At 39.6% G+C, this 21,078-nt stretch overlaps 1 protein-coding gene across 3 annotated transcripts in view; it reads right to left on the reverse strand.

The window, feature by feature from the left end:
* The window catches only part of ANKRD12 (ankyrin repeat domain 12), a 125,493-nt gene extending 108,021 nt beyond the window's left edge, over window positions 1-17,472 (reverse strand). For 2 of the 3 annotated variants that reach the window (XM_027068492.2, XM_027068491.2), the window contains exon 1: window positions 17,332-17,472. The gene's annotated coding sequence lies outside the window, so the exon portion shown is untranslated. Of the gene's footprint in view, window positions 1-16,859; window positions 17,142-17,331 lie in introns of those variants that run through there. The other variant, XM_015061608.3, reaches the window with a different exon arrangement.
* Between the last annotated feature and the right edge of the window lie 3,606 nt (window positions 17,473-21,078).

Here is a 21,078-nt window from a genome sequence, read left to right on the forward strand (position 1 = left end):
CTATGTGATATGTGGGAGTAAGAGTAACTAACCTAATAAAGTACCTCTTATATAAAAAGTAAGAAAAAGGACAGTTGGATGCTTAAAGAATACCCCTAACAATCCAGAACTAAAATTCAACAGAACATCAACATGGCTACTGGAAAACTGAGGGTGGTAGATGAAGTGGAGGAGGAGACCAGAGGAAAGTGAGAAAGCAACTGAAGTGCTCGTCTTGTTTGGAGGAAGATATATATGTTATATATACGTTATATATACTTCATATATGTGTGTGTGAGAGACATTTAAAAACTGTGGAAAATAACTAGCAGTTTAGTGAACAGAATGTAAATAATTTCCAATGTGTTATTACAATAAATGAAAATGGATTAAACTCATTAATTAAAAGATACAGAGTCTCTTGAAGCTACATAAAAATAAGACCCAGCAATATGCTTTGTAAAAGAAACCACAAAAGATACTAAAAAGATTGAAAATAAAAGGACAGTTAGAAAATATATCAGGAAATATAAACCGAGGCAAGTAGTCAAACTTTGTTTGTTTACCCCATTCATGAATAATTCAGACCTTTCCTGGTCTGGGCTCAGTTCCGTGACATTCCTAGGCCTGTTGACTCCACCACCACATTAAAACTCACCGGCTAAGGAGTATCTGTTTCCTTTATAGGAAAGGTCTTCACTTTGTTTCCTATTTTGACTTGGAGTCCTTTTTCCGTATTGGGCACCTGCAAATTCTCCTTTCTACCTTTCAAACTCAGCTCTGTATTTTTTATGTTTTATTTTTACTAGCATTTCCATATAGTTAAAAGGAAGAGAGCTTTTCCAGTCTAGCAATTTGTCCAGAAGTCCCCAGAACATCCACTTTAGATTAAAAACAACTGAAAACAAAATCCAAGTTACCTAAATTCTTCATCTATATTATAAAATGATAAAGCTCAATTGATAAAGTTACGAAAAGTAATAAAACGGTATCTTAGCACAGTCCTTGGTACATATAAAATATCAAAATACTGCCCTCTATACTTACCACTAATTTTACATTCTACCTGAAGAAAGACAGAATCATAAGCATGGAATGAAAATTCCATTTTTCCTGTTTCAGCTTTCACTGGATTGCAACTGCTCTGGGGGTAAAAATGCTTCCTCCAAAATTGTTGTGAAGGGGGAAAAAAAGGTAACTAGTAAAGGACCAAATTACAGCAATGATCCTTAAGAGTCATTCAGTTAGAAAAGTGATTTCTCTATGATTTCATCTTGAAACCTAAAATCCAAAACACTATTCTGAGACCTACCACTGACTTTTTAGTTGACCTTCATCATGTCTCAGTATTTGTTTCTTCTTGAAAGTAAAACTAAGCTACGTGACAATGAAGACCTCCTATCCTTCCAAAATTCTGATTCCAGAGTATAAGAGAGTAAGAGAATTAGAATAATCTTTTTCTTTTTTTTTTTTCCAACGTTTATTTATTTTTAGGAGAGAGACAGAGCATGAACGGGGGAGGGGCAGAGAGAGAGGGAAACAGAATCGGAAACAGGCTCCAGGCTCTGAGCCATCAGCCCAGAGCCCGACGCGGGGCTCGAACTCACGGACCGTGAGATCATGACCTGGCTGAAGTCGGACGCTCAACCGACTGCGCCACCCAGGTGCCCTAGAATAATTTCTAATATATAGAATATAATTTCTAATAATAGAATAACTCCAAATTCTATTTTTCTATGAATGCAAAAATGACAGCTTAAGTTATTAAAACATTATGACATCCTTATTTGCTGTTTTCCCCCATGCAAAAAACTGTAATCCATTATACATAAATACCAAGTATTTCCTACTTAAAAACCATGCCGCTTAATTCTCACATTTTAAAAGTGGTTCTAGAGGCACCTGGGTGGCTCAGTCAATTAAGTGTCTGACTTCAGCTCAATTCATGATCTCACGGATTGTGAGTTCGAGCCCCACATCGGGCTCTGTGCTGACGGCTCAGAGCCTGGAGCCTGCTTCAGATTCTATGTCTCCCTCCCTCTCTGCCCTTCCCCCGCTTGTGCGCTTTCTCACTCTTAAAAATAAACATTAAAAAAATTTTTTTAAATAAGTAAAAGTGATTCTAAAAAAATAATGAAAAAGGCCTCAAAATAAATGGTCATGTTTCTGGGATAGTAACTGGACTTCCTCCTTAACTACTTAAACTATTCAAGTGAGAATTCAGTCTGTGAAAGTGGACTGTGCTCACAACAATATTTTCTGGCATCCATTCCATAACATTTTCCCAAAGAATATGACAGTTGTATTCTAGACCAAGAAATTAGTATCATAAACATGACAAATTTAACCAACAGCATGTAAAATAGGAAGACAAACACCCTTTAAAAATAAACTATCCTCAACAATGTCCTTAAAACAATGCTTTTAAAAGTCCTTAAGGTAAGTGTTATCAGGTGGCTCAGTCGGCTGCGCAGCTTGATTTCATCTCAGGTCATGATCCCAGTGTCGTGGGACCTAGCCTGTGTCGGATCCACACTGAGCATGAAGCCTGCTTAAGATTCTCTTTCTCTCTGTCACTCTGCCTCTTTCTCCTGCTTGGGTGCTCTCTCACTCTCAAAAATAAATAAACATTTAAAAAATTTTTTACGTATTTATTTTTGACAGAGAGAAAGAATGCAAGCATGCCGGGGGAAGGGGCAGAGAGAGGGAAGGACAGAGAATCCATAGTGGCCTCTGTGCTGACAGCACAGAGCCCCATTTGGGGCTTGAACTCAGGAACCTTGAGATCCTGACCTGAGCTGAAGTTGGACGCTTAACCGACTGAGCTACCCAGGCGTCCCTAAAAAGTTTTAAAAACTCCTTAAGGATCAGGTGCCTGAGTGGCTCAGTCGGTTAAGCATCCGACTCTTGCTTTCAGCTCAGGTCATGATCTCATGGTTCCTGAGCTCAAGCCCCACACTGGGCTCTGTACTGGAAATGCAGGGCCTGCTTGGGATCCTCTCTCTGCCCCTCTCCCGCTTGTGCTGTCTCTCTCTCTCTCTCAAAATAAATAAACTTAAAAAAAAAAAAACTCCTTAAGGAAATTTGTAGTCTATTTTATACAGGTCTATATTACCTTTTACAGTGATCATGTACTACTTGTATAATCTGCAAATGAAAATTAAAAAAATAATAAAGTAGGTCAACATCCACTTGGTTTGCCCTGGAGAACTACAGTGTGGTGGTGGAAAGAATAATGACATGATGGGTGAGAGACTGCTTCAAACAAGAAGTAGAGGAAAAGAAATAAAAGGTACCTTTATGTATTCTATATTTTCTAACCCGCCCACCAGAATAGGAAAGGAAGCAAAAGATTCGGACAGAAGCTCAATCCAGTAAATATAGGCTGCACTTTTGGGTTGGCGCTGCTAAATATTTTATCTTTCAGAAATCTGAGCATGGCAGGTAATTCAGAAGAATATTCAAAGTAAATACAAGATAAATGGTCAATATGGTTTAGCTATATATTTGTATTACCTTCAAAATCCCACAAAAGTAAACTTATGGTATAAAACAGAGTAGCATGTAGAGAGCCCAATGCTTGAAATATAAACAACCAATATCCACTAATCCCAGCCAAGTCAAGCAAAACATACTAGGAGAAATTTAACAAAACAAGAAAAGTACTAGAAGACCTTAGTTCTCATTGCAACTGTAAACAAACTCTTTGGGTTTCAGTTTTCTCTATTTTTTATTTCATTTTAAAATTTTTTAAGGTTTTATGTTCACTTTAAAAAAATTTTTTAACATTTATTTATTTTAGAGAGAGACAGAGAGCAAGCAAGCAAGGGTTGGGCAGAGAGAGGGAGAAACAGAACTTGAAGCAGGTTTCAGACTCTGAACTGTCACACAGAGCCCGACACGGAGCTCAAACTCGCAAACTGTGAGATCATGACTTGAGCTGAAGTTGGATGTTTAACCAACTAAGCCAACCCAGGTACCCCATATTTTTAATTTTTTTAACGTTTTTTCATTTTTTGAGAGACAGCAAGACAGAGCATGAGTGGGGCGTGGCGGTGCAGACAGAGAGGGAGACACAGAATCTGAAGCAGGCTCCAGGCTCCGAGATGTCAGCACAGAGCCCAACATGGGGCTCGAACTCACAAAGTGAGAGATCATGACCTGAGCCGAAGTCGGACACTTACCAGATGGAGCCACCCAGATGCCCCATCAGTTTTCTCATATTATTATTTATTTAATTTTTTTTAATGTTTACTTATTTTTGAGAGACAGCGCAAGACAGAGCGTAAGCTGGGGAAGGGGCAGAGAGGGAGACACAGAATCCAAAGCAGGCTCCAGGTTCTGAGCTGTCAGCACAGAGCCTGACAAGGGCTCGAACTCACAAGCCATGGGATCATGACCTGAGCCCAAGTCGAAGCTTAACGGACTGAGCCACCCAGGTGCGCCAGTTTTCTCATTTTAAAGTGAGGTCCATTCCAACTCTAAAATTCTACTATTCTTTGTCTCCTCCGACTCTTTCCTCAATATAGATATATGGTGTAAAGTATATCCAACAAGCATTGGTCTAGAACTGATTCTCCTAACTTCAAAAAATGAATTAGTATGTGATGTCAAACTATGGCTATTTCCTTTAGCTATCCTACCCCAGTTTGCTCATGCAATTTTCAATCACTTAGCATTTACTAAGCAACTATATGCTAAGTAATGGAACTGAACATAAACAAGACACAATTCTAGCCTAAAGGAAATTTATGGTTTTTAAGTGGAAAAAGGTTAATTACCACTTGGAAGAATATACCTTACAGAAATATGAGAGCACTAGCACAAAGAGATCACCCAACCCAGGTGCATGTATATAGAGGCATGGATAGGGAATTTCAAGAAGAGGTAACACTAAGATAGAATCCTGAGGATGACCAGCAGGCAGGTAGATACAGACAGGGCTGCAGAGGGAGGATAAGCATGTGCACAGATATGGACACCCATTCCCACCCAACAAAGCAGGCTACATTGAAAGGATAGCAAAAACCGAAGCACAGTGGGTAGAAAATTAAGCTAAACAAGTGGGAGGAATCACATCACAAAGTACCTTGTGATTGTGTTGTTTGATCTTAATGATGGCAAAAAGCAATTTAAGATTTTTGAAAAGGCAGTGACAACTCAAGTAATTTAGAAAGGTGTTGCTGGTGAAACAATGGAAAACAGACTAAACAGAAATTAGATGAGAGACAAAGAGACCACTTAAAGTATAATGACCAGACTGTGAAGTAGGGAAGAACAGCAAATAAGAACAAAGAGGTTAGAATGACACCCACATTTCTGGCTCTAGCAGTAGGAAGTTGCTGAAAGTAATTTAATTTAAAAGAAGCAATTAGCATTTTTCTGTTGTATTTACTCTAATAATAGCAACTAAACAGTATCACAAATTTTTAAAAAGCAAAATTCTCATTACTTTATTAGACAGTAATTACAAAACCAGATTAGCGATAAAAAGAGGCTTTTTGACACTGCCAACCATGTGACCATAACAGACCACATTCTAACAATATATTTAGACTTTTTAAAGAAAATAATACAGGCAGTTGTGTTTACAACGATCTATTTGCCCTAGGTATCTCATATATCTATATATACATTTATTTCCAAAATTGTTAAGATGTATATATAAGATACTCATCTGCACTTGAGAGAGTTGGCATAAATAACTTTTAAAGGTCAAGGATGCTAAAAATGAGCTGTGGAGTTACCGACCTCTTTCTAGCCCTATAGGGTTCTAAATTGTGCAACTTCCATAGACCAGTAGAGGGCTGCAACAGCTCAGAGAAAATGGTTAGGCAGCCTCCCTTGCATGTCTGGCACTGGGAACTGAAAAAATTACCAATGCCTAACACAGGAATCCAATAGGCGCTATGTACTCTCTTCACTGTCAACAGATTGTAAAAGGGGTCAGGAGTAATTCCCCAAATCCTGAAAGCTTTCTAGAAACCTTTGTAATTAAACATTTTGTCACCAGCTCCTTTCTCTTCTGTCAAAATGGTCAAGTGTTGGAGGCCAAGTAAAATCTCACTGACATACAATAATTAGGAAAAAAAGTCAGTCAAAGGAGTTAGCAAATCACCACTTCCTTCCAGACTAACATTCCTAAATCAATTTTGTTGTTAGGTTACTCTTACATCTACTTTATCAATTTTGTTCTGCAAAATAGTACAGTGTTGAAATCTAACTTTCCTTTGCCTAGATTTTAAGGCAGATTTTTACCTCACATATACAATCTTGTTTTCATCTCCCCTTGTCAGACCACTCTCAATATACAATATGCAATAAACATGGAAAGGGACCCTGAAGTGAACTTTGAAGAAAAAAACAAAATTACATAGGTCTAGAAAAAGGGAAAAGTCACTTTTAGGAAGTTCGTGCCAAGAACAAAAAAGGGAGATAAGAATTCCCCTGAGGGAGTGAGGAAATAGATCCAGGAAAAGTGTATTAGGGGGCTTCCACTGAATTTGTAATGTTTAATTCTTAAGCTGGTGATAGGTACCGAGGAATTCATTATGCTGTTTTCTGTACTTTTTTATTATCTAGTATTTCAAAAGAAAAAAGTTTTGGTATTTTAACTTTGCACCCTCTCCTGCCCCTCAAAAACATGAGCTGATCTTTGCAACATAAATCTGGTGCCATTCTTTTTTAAAATGTTTTTTTTTTTAATTTTAATTTTTTTTTTTTTACTTTTGAGAGAGAGAGAGAGGGAGGGGCAGAGAGAGAGGGAGACACAGGATTCAAAACAGGCTCCAGGCTCTGAGCTGTCAGCACAGAGCGATGTGGGGCTCAAACCTATGAACCGTGGGATCATGACCTGAGCCGAAGTCGGATGCTTAACCGACTGAGCCACCCAGGTGCCCCAAATCTGGTACCATTCTAAATACTACTCACAGTTTAATTCCAAGTAATGGCCTAACTCACTTTTACTGCCTTCTTTAAAAATGACAGGGCACATACTTTACCTTTAAATGGCCGGACTTTTAATTGTTTAGATAATTCAGTGCAGTTTTGACAGCAGTACATAAATATATGAGAGATTCAGGATAAAGGTCATGGTAATAAAAAAAAAACAAAAACAAAAAACAAACCAGAATAGTTTACGAGAATCATTGCTTCTATAATATATGCCTCTGATCCTGAAACGCATCTTTATGTATGCCCACCTTATGCAGTTAAAGGTAGCTAGAATTAGTACTTTATGAGAGCAACGCTAATGGAAGAATTAAATTATTTCTAATTTGCATATCACACTTTTCCCACCCTGACCCAACTACAGTGAGTTGTAACACTGCTTCAGGCTAGAGCCAAAATTTATAGCTTCCATATGATTTCACACCAGGGTTGAACTGTTTGGGCTTTATTTCGGTCCTGATCTACTACCTCACTTTTTCTATATCCTGCACACTCTCCAACATTAACCGACTTACTATACCACACACAAGAATTCAGGTAACTACATATTTCAGGGCATTTAAAAGAAAACATGCTCTAAACCTGCTTAGGGTAGTAGTGTGTCTTACTGGTAGCTTTTTTAGCCAGAGAAACTTAGAAATATAAACTGGTTCTCTACCAAGGTATACTGAAAAGAATGATAAGGAGAGAGATAATGGGGAGACCAAAGCAAATTCAATGTATTCTAGTAACTGTAAGACAGTAAGAAAAGCATGGTACTATGAAAACTCCAACCCCAATGGGAAAGAATACATGCATATTTTGCTTTACTTTTAAAAGAAAACATTACTGGGGACACCTGGGTGGCTCACTTGGTTGAGTGTTTGACTTCAGCTCAGGCTACGATTTCATGGTTCAAGGGGTTCGAGCCCCAAGTTGGGCTTTGCACTGACAGCACAGGGCCTGCTTAGGATCTGCTGTCTCCCACTCCCTCCCCGCCCCTCCCCCACTCCTGTTCGTCTCCCTCTCTCCCTCTCTCTCCCTCAAAAATAAACATTAGGGGCGCCTCAGTGTCTCAGTTGGTTAAGCGTCCAACTTCATCTCAGGTCATGATCTCATGGTTGGTGGGTTTGGGCCCCGCATGAGGTTCTGTGCTGACAGCTCACAGAGCTTGGAGCCTGCTTTGGATTCTGTGTCTCTCTCTACCGCACTCTGTCTCTCTCAAAAATAAATAAACATTAAAAATTTTTTTTAAAAACATTATAAAAACTCCTAGATACATAATCACACAAATGTTATAAAGTGGAAAAAAAAGAGGCAAATTCCACTGACTGTATCAATATTAAACAGTTTTATCACAAAGAAATATACTATAAAAATAATGCCAAAATATACAAGTTTAGGACTATTTAAGAATATAATAATTCTACCTCAAACCTGAACTTAATTCCCAAGTCACAGTATTCATAGTATTTTCTGGACAGACCTATTTCAGACCCTGAAAGCATATTCACTAGAATTTAAAATAGGGGCACCCAGGTGGCTTAGTCGGTTAAGTGTCTGCCTTCAGCTCAGGTCACGATCTCATGGTTCGTGAGTTCGCACCTTGCATCCGACTCTATGCTGCCAGCTCAAAGCCTGGAGCCTGTTTGGATTCTGTGTCTCGATCTCTCTCTGCCCCTCCCCCCTTCGCGCGCGCGCGCGCGCGCGCGTGTGTGTGTGTGTGTGTGTGTGTGTGTGTGTGTGTGTGCGCGCGCGCGCGCGCGCGCATGTGCGCTCATGCTTTCTCTCAAAAAGAAAATAAACATTAAAAAAAAAAAAGGATTCACAATATAATTTCAAAATGTTTACAGGACCTCTCCCTAATTATGGATCCTTGCTTTAAAAGTAACTATCTCTTCATGCTAAATTTTAAGTTCCACACAAGCAGATAAGATAATGTCTTCTTCGGGTATGTGCTTAGAACACAAGGACCTAAAACCTTAAAACTTAACAACCTTATCAATGATCTTCTTGTCTCTTACTGAATTTCATGTAATTTTGCTATAATTGTTTTCTAAGAAAATTTGCATTACATTGTTTCCCATCTTGCAAATTCATTTTTCTAAGTTTATTTCCTTTTAGAGAAAGAACACCCATGGAGGAGGGGCAGAGAGAGAAAGAGAGAGAGAATCCCAAGCAGGCTCCTGCTGTCAATGTAGAGCCCAATCTGGTGCTCAATTTCGTTAACCGTGAGACCATGACCAGAGCCAAAACCAAGAGTTGGACGCTTAACTGACTGAGCTACCCAGGTGTCCCGCAAATTCATTTTTATTAAGCCCCTCATCCTAGTAAACTCCTGCACTACCCTTCTCCCTGAGTCCTCTTATACTAATCAGACCATTCTCCTGTCACTGGCTTTGGGGTGATTCTTGGTCATTCCATAAATATGTGATGACTCTACAGTGTGATGAAATTTGGGTGTACGACACTGAACAAGACAGATACGATATACGTCCTTGCAGTTTGGTATATTCCTTTTCATAACAACCAGAAAGCAATCTGGATGTTTAAGAATAACGTCTTCCTATTTCACACATTTATGTTCTGCTCTTTCAGTGTAAACCCTTAAAAAAGACAAAGACTATAATACTGTCTTTGCTTATATTTTCCCAAACATCTGCCTCAACAATGACAAATGCAATGCTGTTCACAGAAACATTTATTTAAAATGTATTAACTGTGGGGCGCCTGGGTGGCTCAGTCGGTTGAGCGTCCAACTTCAGCTCAGATCATGATCTCACATTCTGTGAGTTTGAGCCCCGCGTCGGGTTCTATGCTGACAGCTCAGAGCCTGGTGCCCGCTTCAGATTCTGTGTCTCCCCCTGTCTCTGCCCCTCCCCTGCTCATGCTCTGTCTCAAAAATAAATAAAAATATTAAAAAAAAAACTTTTAATAAAAAAAATAAAACGTATTACCTATGAAAAGTTTAAAACCTTCTTTGCTCAACTTGAAAATTGAGAAGTAAAAAGATAAAAATTTCAGTTATTTTCAAATTCAATATCCAGAGATAAACTATCACACTTCAGACTGGACCATTCAAGACCTTTCATTCCTCGTAAAAATCCATAGTCTGTAATGCAAAATAATTATTTTTTACCAAAAGGCTAAAAATTTACTTATTATTTTATCCTTTTTTCTCTTAACATCACCAAATTTTTTGAAGGTGTAGTTCTGTGAGGAAGCAACACAATCACAGATTTAAATCAAATCTCATCTCTAAAACAGGAGTAAGATATGGGGCACCTAGCTGGCTTAGTCTGTAGAGCATGAGTCCCATGTTGGGTGTAAAGATTACTTGAAAATAAAAAAATTAGGGGCACCTGGGTGGCTCAGTCAGTTGAGCGTCCTCGGCTCAGGTCATGATCTCACAATCACAACTCGTGGGTTCGAGCCCTGCATCTGGCTCTGTGCTGACAGCTCATAGCCTGGAACCTGCTTCAGATACTGTGTCTCCTTCTCCGTCCCTCCCTCGCTCATGCTCTGGCTCTGGCTCTCTCTCTCAAAAATAAACATTAAAAAAATTTTTTTAAATAAAAATCAGAATGTGATAAACTTCACAAGGTCACTGTAAGGAGTGCATGAAAAATGGAGAGCCTGTTATCAATTGTAAAACACTTGTAATTATGCTTGTATCAGTCAAATGGTACTTCATAATGAATTAGGATTTAAATGTGAGACTCTAGTTTTCCCCTATGCTCCAAGAATTCTCACTGTTTTCTGGTGCTTCCTCCCTAACTACTGAGTTCACAAAAGCTATAGGCAGAAGAAATTCTTGGATTAGAAATAATTAAAGAGCCCAGAGAGTTATCATCTCAATAAGTTATCATCTCAATAACTTTCAAATACCAAACTTAAAATTAATAGTATGGAGAGAGTCGGTTTCTTCTGGGGTTTGCCAAAAGGATGTAAAATGCAAGTTTTCATTCAAATGATAGATTAGAAAAAATATTTGTAACATATAGATTAACAATCTCTAATATACAAATATCCATAAAGAGAGATTAGAGAATCGTTAACTTTTATTGTAGGTTTTTTACTTTAATAATAAGCATATGTTAATTCTGTAATTTAAAAACACTAATGAAAGTGTTTTAAAAATTGTTTAAATAGGGTGCCTGTATGGCTCAGTTGGTTGAGCGTCCGACTTCGGCCCAGGTCATGATCTCACGGTTTGTGAGTTCGAGCCCCACGTCGGGCTCTGTGCTGACAGCTCAGAGCTTGGAGCCTGCTTCAGATTCTGTGTCTCCCTCTCTCTCTGCCCCTCCCCCACTCATGCTCTGTCTGTCTTTCTCTGTCAAAAATAAACATTAAAAAAAAAATTGTTTAAAAAAAATAAAAAATAAATTAAATAAAAATTGTTTAAATTCTTGATTGCCATTTCTAGAAGTTTTCAGTAAGAAGGAACAAAGAGAAAAATGGCCAAGGATATGAAGTGTTAATTCACACAAGGGAAAATGCAAATGATGTATTAGCTAATGATCCAAATTCCTGTAGCTAAAATCAGTATTCATACCATAAAGACAAAAGCCTTGAAATTGAAGTGGTATACTTAAATCAACTAACACAAATTTAAATTGTCAACCAACAATAGATAGGTAATGTTTTCTTCACTGGGTGTTTGCAAAAGCAGGGGAACATCAGTGTATGAAGGGGGAGGAGGAGCCACGAAGGAGGAAAAAGGACAAAAGAAAGGAAGAATGAGTAAGCCAATCTGCTGTCAAACATTCCTGTTTACTTTCAATGATAAGAGGACAAACAGAAACTCAGTAAAAAGGTATTTTTTGTTCTGTTCAAATTCAGCTTAAAGAGAACACTCATCATTATTCTTGGGATGTTTTAATGAAATCTGGAAGCCAGGGTTAACTTCTGAAGGTTGAATAACCACCACAGGATGATCCGCCTCATTATAAATCTATGAATTAGGTTGATCATAAGAAAATTCTTCTCTAAGTAACAAACTTACATTTATACAGCACTTATAAATTTCAAGTTAGTTCTTGAGTCTAGTACTCAAGATATCTAAATATCTAAAGTTAGAGATACTCTAATGACAACTTTTTGAAGTATTTTCATAAGTAGATAGTATCTCCTCTCATCATTGATTAAAATAACATATGCAAGTATCTAACAGTGCAAGTACAGAAGCTCAATAAAAGTTCTTCTCCTTCATCACCAAATAACTTTCAAATACTCAAACTCTGATAAAAAAGGACTTTAACTCAGAGGTTGCAAGACTTAGTATTTAGAACAATTTAGCATTTAGAACAAGAGAATGTAACAAGGCTTTCTTCCTAATTGTAATACTTTTGTTCAAATTAAGGTAGGAAACATTTTGTAAAATTTTAATTTTCTCATTTGTCTTCAACATCATTAACTATCACCACAAGTTAGTAAAGTGGTATAAAGAATGTTTTAGTATTTACTTCTACCCTGCTTAAGTTTCAGAAGAGTTATAACAAAACAGAAAGAAAGCTGTATACGATGTGCCTTTGGTGGAAAAGAAAATAAAAAGTACGGTAGGTGTGTTTCTCCTCTCTTCCTTTAGATGTACTAATGCTTCTCTTTAGTGAGTGAATTTCAAAAGTCTAGCATTTTGCCAGGGAATTTTAACCTGGATCCTATCCATGGTTCAACACATCATCAGCTTACCTAATGTTTTGCTGATCTCAGAGTAGTTGTGAAATTCAAAGGATCTCACATAAAAAGTATTTCATGAACTACAAAGCATCGTAATTCTTACGTACTACTGTATCCTGAGTCAAAATAGATACTTCTAGGGAGAGAGAACCACACATACGTGGTTTCTGTTCTCCATTAGAATTCAGGAGGCAGACAAAACTCCCATGTAGGAGAAGAACAATCTGAAATCTGAGAAGCTACAAGATTCTCTCACACATCTCTTTCAAGCAACAAAGTAGTTTAAAAATATGATATTGAGGGAGTCTGGCTGGCTCAGTTGGTACAGCATGCGACTCTTGATCTCGGGGTTCTAAGTTCCAGCCCCACACTGGGTTCAGATATTACTTAAAAATAAAAATAAAGCTTTAAAAATGGGGAAAATATGATATCACTAATATTTCTGGTATTTCCCCCAATTATGGCCCAAATACAAACCGAAAACCAGAAGAGTAGACTATTACATATTTGAAACAATTTTAGTGCAATAGCAAACATAAAGTCAACGGCCAAAGAGACAATTTTTTAAATGCCAAAGAAAAAGAAATTACTTCCACTCTCTAACTTGCAGCTCCATAATTTATCTCTTCTACTTATCTGAATTTGGAAGCATTTCTGTGTTTACCTTAATTTTCTAAGAACTTAAGAGTCTGAACTTCTTAGAATTTTGGAGGCGGTCACTAATTGGAAAACCTATTGGGTGCTATTTTCTAACCTGCACAAATTTTCTATTGCTGGATCTATTCCTTTACAAAAGTTCTAAATGAGTTTGGTTGGTGATCTTTTTCCTATAGTAACTATGATTAAAATGTTTCTTTAGAAAAATGGCATCAATATCAAGGTGGAGTTTGTTAAAATCACCTCTTGTAACGTTAAAAACTGTAGTCCTTCTGTAGCTGGGGAGATTAATTTGCTTCTGACAACATAAAAAAAAAAAACCCAACAGTTACCTCAGCATCTCACAAAAAGGCTTTCTGCCTACCTTCCAAGAATCTCATAAGGTATTTACTTTCTTTTTGGTTTTTTTTGACCAACACAGTAGAAGGTAGAATAGCTGGCCTCCAGATATTTTCACAAAATCTGAAATTAAAGAAACTCTGCCTCAAAACTTTTCAAAATCAGTTAAATACTCTTAATTAGAGGCAGAGCACAAACAAATGATTAAGAATGGGAACAATACGGTCTGTCACTTTTTTCAGGTCTATGAATATATACACATCGCATAATAGTTCAAAGCCTTATTATCCTGGCCATATGTTAGAATAATAGTAGTATCTGTTTAACAAGATTATTTTGAAAATTATCTTAAATATTTCACTTAGAACTTTGAACATTCTAAGTGCTTAAGAAGTATTTATCATAATCTTCAAACTCACGATTACAGGTAAAATATGTAATACTACAATAAACAATATTACTATATTGGTTTCCAGTATTATCAATTCAAAGCACTAGAAGCAAGATCTTTAAACATAACAGCAAAAGCCAACAAACAAAAACTCACTTTTACATATTTAACATTAACATTTCTACATATTTAGATCTACAAGATAACCTTAACACCAACCATTCAAAGCTGAGTTTACAAAGGAAATTATCTCCTGTTATTGCCATATGTGGAAACTAGCAACAGACAAATTAACATTGCAACTAAGACACTTTCACTATTACTTTTAAAAAGCCACTGTTAAAGAAACAGATTATGCATGCATGAGTGTAAATGAGAATATTTTCAAATGCTATATGGAGAAACTTCATATTCTCCAGAGGAAGTCAGGCTCTAACAACTGCAATATTTAAAATGTTCATAAGAAGCTTTACTAAGATTAGATCTAAGTGGGGATCAGAAAATGTATCTACAGGGAGTTATAATCTGTAAAACAGCAGGTGCTGGAAACAATAAAGCTAAGGCTAAGCAAAAACCTAGGGATCTAGACACCTTGTTACACAGATATTTTAAAATATCACCACTTTTTATATGTATAAAAGTTTACAATATACCATGTGCTTTTCATATGTAATCACATTTATTCCATCCCTGTAAATTATGTAGGAAAATGACTTTTTGTAGATTAAGAAGGTCCTGAAAGTTAATGCAATTTGTCAAAAACCACAGTTAGGAAGTAATAAATCAAGAATTTTTACTTTTAAATCAAAAATTTTAACTGAGGCTTTCTTGCTTATATTTCAATATTCTTTCCAGTACTCCAAAAAACTACTTCTTAAAGGAGCAAATTAGCATTTTCACAGAAAGGAATCTCTAGGCCCAAACCACAGACTTTTTGAACTAGGTTGTACTGACTTATGTAAGTTAGTTCACTTTAGTAGGACTTTATTTTCTCATCCGTAAAATGAGAAAATCTGAAGTCCCTTCCAGTTCTAAGGACAAATCACCATGACTCTACCCTTTACACAATACATTTTACAAATACATTTTGATGTTAATTTTAGAAACTCCAAGTAACAAAGTAGTGTGTGAACAGCTCTTAAACAAACTATTGCAATTATGAAACAAATTCTTCATGCCTTTCTGATAAATGTTGCTTCAGTATCAAGTTTATATACAGAAAACAGTCTAAACCTCTTATGGACTATGATGGAAGCAATCTCATAAATCATTCTCTTTTTAGACTGAAATAATGCTCTTAAAACAGGAGAATGAAAAAATTTAACTACCAGTCAATACCAACAAATTGAACATTTTTACTATTATTCTTCTTATTCCTTAGAATAAAAACCTCTTTTCCAACAAAGTGTTTTTCAAATAGCCCACTGACTACCATTTTCTACAATCTACCTCAAAAGAATATCACACTTTCCAAAAACTTCTATAGGATTATATATATACACACACACACATATATAAACACCTTGATAAAAACATCTTCCTTTTAAATTCATTCCACTGAGTAGGCACTTGTCTCCAAACAAAATTCAACTGTTTTCCCCTTCCCTTGATATTCAAGAACTAAAACCAGAGACTGAACATATTTTTTCACCTACCTAAGTTCTTTCCTCATCAGAATATTTTAGTTCTCTCTATTCTATCTCAAATACTCCTCATGGAATACACACCCCAAGATTTTCACTTTCCCAGCTCTGCTTGCTCATTAAACCATACTAAACAACTATGGAAATCACAGAGACAAAAAACATTAAAGGTACCCTGTTTCTTTTTTTTTAACTCTTTACCTTCCATGAATACCCCTTAATACTCAGATTTTAGTTCCCTTTAACACCTTGCATGCCCCTAAAATAGAACACATCCCTGAATAGCTTGACTTTAGTCAAGGTGGCTGCATACCTTCCTTTAAAAAACATTTAATTGGTACTTGTGTTAACTATAAAAGATCTTTAAGAAGTAAAACCTTTTCCTCTTGCCTATCATCTCCTGGAGAGACATGAATCTTTATTTTTTGCGTTTAGCTCAAATATAACGACTTGATCTTATACAGTCAACACTATCTCATTTTGTTTTTAAGCCACTTGGCACCAATAGAGCATATGTTCTGCCAGTTCTGAGCTAATCTCCAGGAAAGCCTTTGTACAATGATTGAAGAAACTGAAACAGATCAGTGCCCGAGATTTTGAACAGCCTACTTGAGCGTATGTTTTTAATGAAGTCAATTTATTTTAGAATAGCTATTTTACCAGTTCACCTTCCTTCATAATTTACGTAAACAAATTTTAAAATTAAAAAGGAGCACATGACTAAGAACACAGGTTCATTTCAACTTCGGGATTACAGATAATTCCAAGGCTTTACACATCACTGAATCTGCAACCCATTTCACCCGCGGGTGTCCGGTGGAAATTACAATGTCAAAGAGTACACAGCTTAAAATGTTTCCTACGGTTTCAACTGGTGCAATAGTGTTAACTTCCCATCTCAAACTGTTTCTTACTGTTATTATTAAAACAGCTGTCAGCTGGGCTTCGGTAACCTCTTTGTACAACCGTTTATTCAACGCTTTGGGATCCTTGAGGATGCGTCACACCATATTACCCCTCAAAATGAGATCTAAGAATCTGACGTGCTCCAAGGGTCTACGAACACCATTCGAATGGGCACTTGCAGAACGATGAAGAGAACCCATTGCCCAATGCGGCAAGGACAGAGTACACTGGCATTTAAGACAGAACTGCAGCGTGCCGCTCTCCTTTCCCTTGAGACTATCAAAGCGGCAGTTTCCCTTCTCCCTTTCATCTGCCTCTCCCCCTGACCCCGGTACCTCCGATGCTCTCTCCAGGAGGGGCCGCAGCGGTCTCCCGCGGACGCGCCCGCACCCTGGCTCACGGCGGGCCGGCGGGCGCGCGCGACGGGCCGGGCGCGCCCCCACCCCCGCCCAGCCCCGCCCCGCCGGGTCCGGCCGCAGCACGCCGGCGGCGCCCTCTCGGGCCGCGCACACTCGCACACTCGCACGCACACGCTCCTCCCGGCCCCGCCATGTTCCGGGAGGCGGCGGCAGCCCAGCCCCGGGAGCGGCGGCGGCGGGGGGGGTGCCCCGCCGAATCCCCCCGCACCACCGCCCTGCTGGCGGCTCCCGGCCGCGCCGCAGCTTCTCAGGACTCCTGGAGGGGCGGCGGCGGGCGGAGCGGACCCGCGCCGGGGCCACTAACGGCCTGTCACTGTCAGGCCGGCGGCGCCTTGGGCTGGGCCTGGCCTGGCGGCACGAGACAGGGTGGGCAGGGCGCGTCCCCTACCTTGCTCTGATGAGGGGAGACGGGAGCAGCGCAGAACTGAGGGGTCTCCTCCCAGGCGCCGGGTACGGGGCTCGAAACCGCGCCCCTCCTTCCTCCTCGCCTGTCGCCACGCCCCCCTCACCCTCACGGACCCAAGGCACTAACGGCGCAGGAGGGTTTACCCCCTGAACGAGTGCCTCGGTGTTGCCGTCGCTGTCGTTGTCTTCGTCGCCGCTGCAACCGCCACGAACGCCGCGGAGGCCGGGCTTGAAAACATCTCCGGTCTCCGTCCGTCTCTCACCACAGCCTCCTCGCTCCCAGGACAGCGCCGCCCGGCGATTGGCTGCGACGTAGGCACGTGACTCCACGGGCACGGGACGGGCGGCGTGACCGCCCCGCCCCCGGCGCCCGCCCGCCCCTTCCGCCAGCCCCTCCCCGCTACCCCGCCGCTCTTTCAGTTCTACGGAGAAGCTTCCCGAGCCGCGGGGCGGGGGCAGTCGGAAGGTACCAAGTGGGAGGCGGCGGGGGTGTAGGCCGGAACTCCTCTACGTGCTCGTACCTCCTGCCACCTCACCCAGGTGATACCGTCTTCCTCCGCCGTCACCGGCCCGAAAAGAGAGGGGAAAATCTGGGGGTGAGCTAGAAAGCAGAATAGGCTCCGCTGACGCTGCCAGGACGACGGGTTCTGCGGTCGCTTTTTGTGGCGACCATGGCAGTGGATGTGACTGGAAACTTCTGGAAATGGCGGCGGCGGCGAAGAGGCTGGACATGGAGTATTCACATACTCTGTTATTTTTGCAGATCGGGTGGGAGAGTTTGTGAGGTCGAACCCAGGAAGATAGGTCTAAAGGCAGAGGCGGGGAGTCAGCCCCCTAAACTCCTAGCTGCGAACGGCCAGCCCCAACGTGTTCGGAGACGCGGGGCGCGGCTGGGCGCCCACGTCCACGCCGCAGTGCGCTTGCGCGCCGGCTGGGCAGCACCTGCGTCGGAGCCCGCGGGACGGGGACGCTAGCCGGAGTTCGGCCGGGCAGCGACGCGCCCGCCCTCACCTGCGCCAGCTGGGGCCCCAGTGCCAGTTTTGAAAGCACCTTAATGTGCACCTGCAGCGGGGATATGGCGAACCCCAGGATATACTCTCTCCCATTCACACTTTCGAGTAACCATTTTAGAGAAACAAGTACCTTTCTCCATATCTGAGATAGTATTTGAGGGGGAACTAGTCAGATACTGGAGTAGAGTGCGTGAGGAAAATTTACGGTCTTGGCTTACCAGCAGCGGGAACTTACTTCGGATGCTTTTTATTTACATCGAGGTTAGTCTGCGACGGTTCGTACATGCCTCTGTTTAACCACCAAGGGGGTTACATAATCAGAGGGAAACCATTTTATTGACTAAACTTCTGGACGCTTTTTATTTACATCGAGGCTAATCTGCGACAGTTTAGGAATGCCTTTAACCACTAAAGGGGGTTTACGCATTGGACGGAAACCACCTTCCTCATTGTTAATATTGGCCTTGCCATAGTAAGCTGTCATTTACAACTACAGCACGTATTTGTGACTTAATGGAGTTACAGGTTTATGTCACTAATCACAGTTTTGACACTTTAGACTTGACACAACATTAAATCTCAACAAATTATATAAAGCATAAACTTGCACTTTTCCCTTCCTAGGTTCCTGATTTCTCCCACCTATAAAACATTAGGTTCAATATGAATAGTAAAAGAGCACTTTATGGCTGTAGGTGGAATACTGTTACCTTTAATATGCGTTATTTACGGCATGAAATACAGAGATCCACTAAAAATTTCACCAACTCTGCCATCTCTTCAAGTCATTGAGTTCTCATTTTACTGTCAAAGTCCATTAGTATTGATGGTAATGGCAATTGCTATTTCTATAGCAGTTTCTATAGTGCCTCACTTCAGAATTGAAACATAGCTAATCTTTAATTTGCTCAAATTAACCATAATTTGTGGCAACTACACGTACCACCTTATTAAAATCACTGAATATATGAAAGATTCATAAGGCATTGGCTACACTCGATGAGACACTACCTGTAGAAGAGCTCATCGTAGAATTCAGCTGCAAAAACATTTCTTAATGAAGCCCCTATTTATACGTGGTAAATGACATATTAGCTATAACTTAATTTTCCTTTTCAGTGTGAAACTAGAAATGTAAATCAAGACATAATCATAGATATTACGGATAATGGTCTCAAGAAAAGTCTGAAGAAAACCATATCTACAAGCTAGTAGGTTAGTAAGCTGCTAATTAAGACTTTTAATTGTATATCCCTGTCTTTTGTTGGCTCAAGTCCTGGAATCCATCTTCAGCAAATGGGTAAAATACCTATTTTCAGAATAGGACCAAACAGTCAAGGACTGCAAGCATTAAACCTCAGTCTTAGCCAAAGTTAAGCAGGCACTTAAAGTGTGCATACAATTGACTTTTTTTTTTTTTTAAGTTTATTTGACAGAGAGAGAGAGAGAGAGACACACCACGCGTGGGGAAGGGGCAGAGGGACTGTCAACACGGAGCCTACTGGGGGGCCCAACCCACCAAACCAAATCGTGAGATCATGAACCAAGAGTCAGATGCTTAACCCACTGAGCCACCCAGGCTCTCCACAGTTGACTCTCGAACAACATGGGTTTGAACTGCATGGGTCTACTCATATAGAACTTTTTTTGAGAAGTTCCGTATTAAAATGTATTTTATTTTTAACCTTTTCTGTAACTTTATTATAATACAGTATATATAATACATATAACATAGAAAAAATCAACTATGTTACCACTCAACAGGCTATTAAGTTTTGGGGGAGTCAAAAGTTACATGAGGATTTTCAATTTGGAGAGAGGTGGGTTGGTGCTCCAACTTCCTTCCACTCCCTCGCACTGTTCAAGAGTCAACTGTATTTGGTATCTGTGTCAGAAGCCATTCTGCAAAATTTACCTTCCCACCAATGTACTTAGTTCTTCACAACTTTAGAATCAACTATCTTTATGTTTTGCTACATTACATCCAGATATATCAGATCATTCAAAAACTCCTGCCGTATTTTAGGAAGATGAATGTAATAAAAGTATAATCTCAGATCATAGCTTATCATATGACTTAGTCTATATGTAATACCTTTGCAGTGAAAACTCTTACATAACTGTTATTATGTGCTGTAGGATTTTCTGGAGCAGTGACCCCATCCAGTTACAGCAAGTAATTCTGAGCAATCAGTAGCTTTCACTACCAACTTTCAGTAGTTGCTACAAAAAAACTGGTACTAGATCCTTTGTCATTAGGGAGAATGATACATTGATTTATTTTTATTATTAAACAATAGTAAGATTTCCTCCTCAAATACCCTTTTTAAAAAAAAGCAGAGCTAGGAACTGAGAAGAGGAAATGAGGGAGCAAGTGATAGTAAACACACAAATGATGCCTAACTCTCCCTACAGGTTTGAGAAATAGACCAGGATACAGCAGTCATCTCTGAAAACTGGCAAGGAAATTTTAATCAGTGTGTTCATATACATTTTGAAACCATGTTGGATTACTGTAATAAAATTTTACCTGGCAGGTGTTTTTTTTTTTTTTTAATTTTTTTTTTCAACTTTTATTTATTTTTGGGACAGAGAGAGACAGAGCATGAACGGGGGAGGGGCAGAGAGAGAGAGAGAGACACAGAATCGGAAACAGGCTCCAGGCTCTGAGCCATCAGCCCAGAGCCTGACACGGGGCTCGAACTCACAGACCGCGA

The sequence above is a fragment of the Acinonyx jubatus genome, chromosome D3, assembly GCF_027475565.1.
Source record: "Acinonyx jubatus isolate Ajub_Pintada_27869175 chromosome D3, VMU_Ajub_asm_v1.0, whole genome shotgun sequence".
Taxonomy (NCBI): domain Eukaryota; kingdom Metazoa; phylum Chordata; class Mammalia; order Carnivora; family Felidae; genus Acinonyx; species Acinonyx jubatus.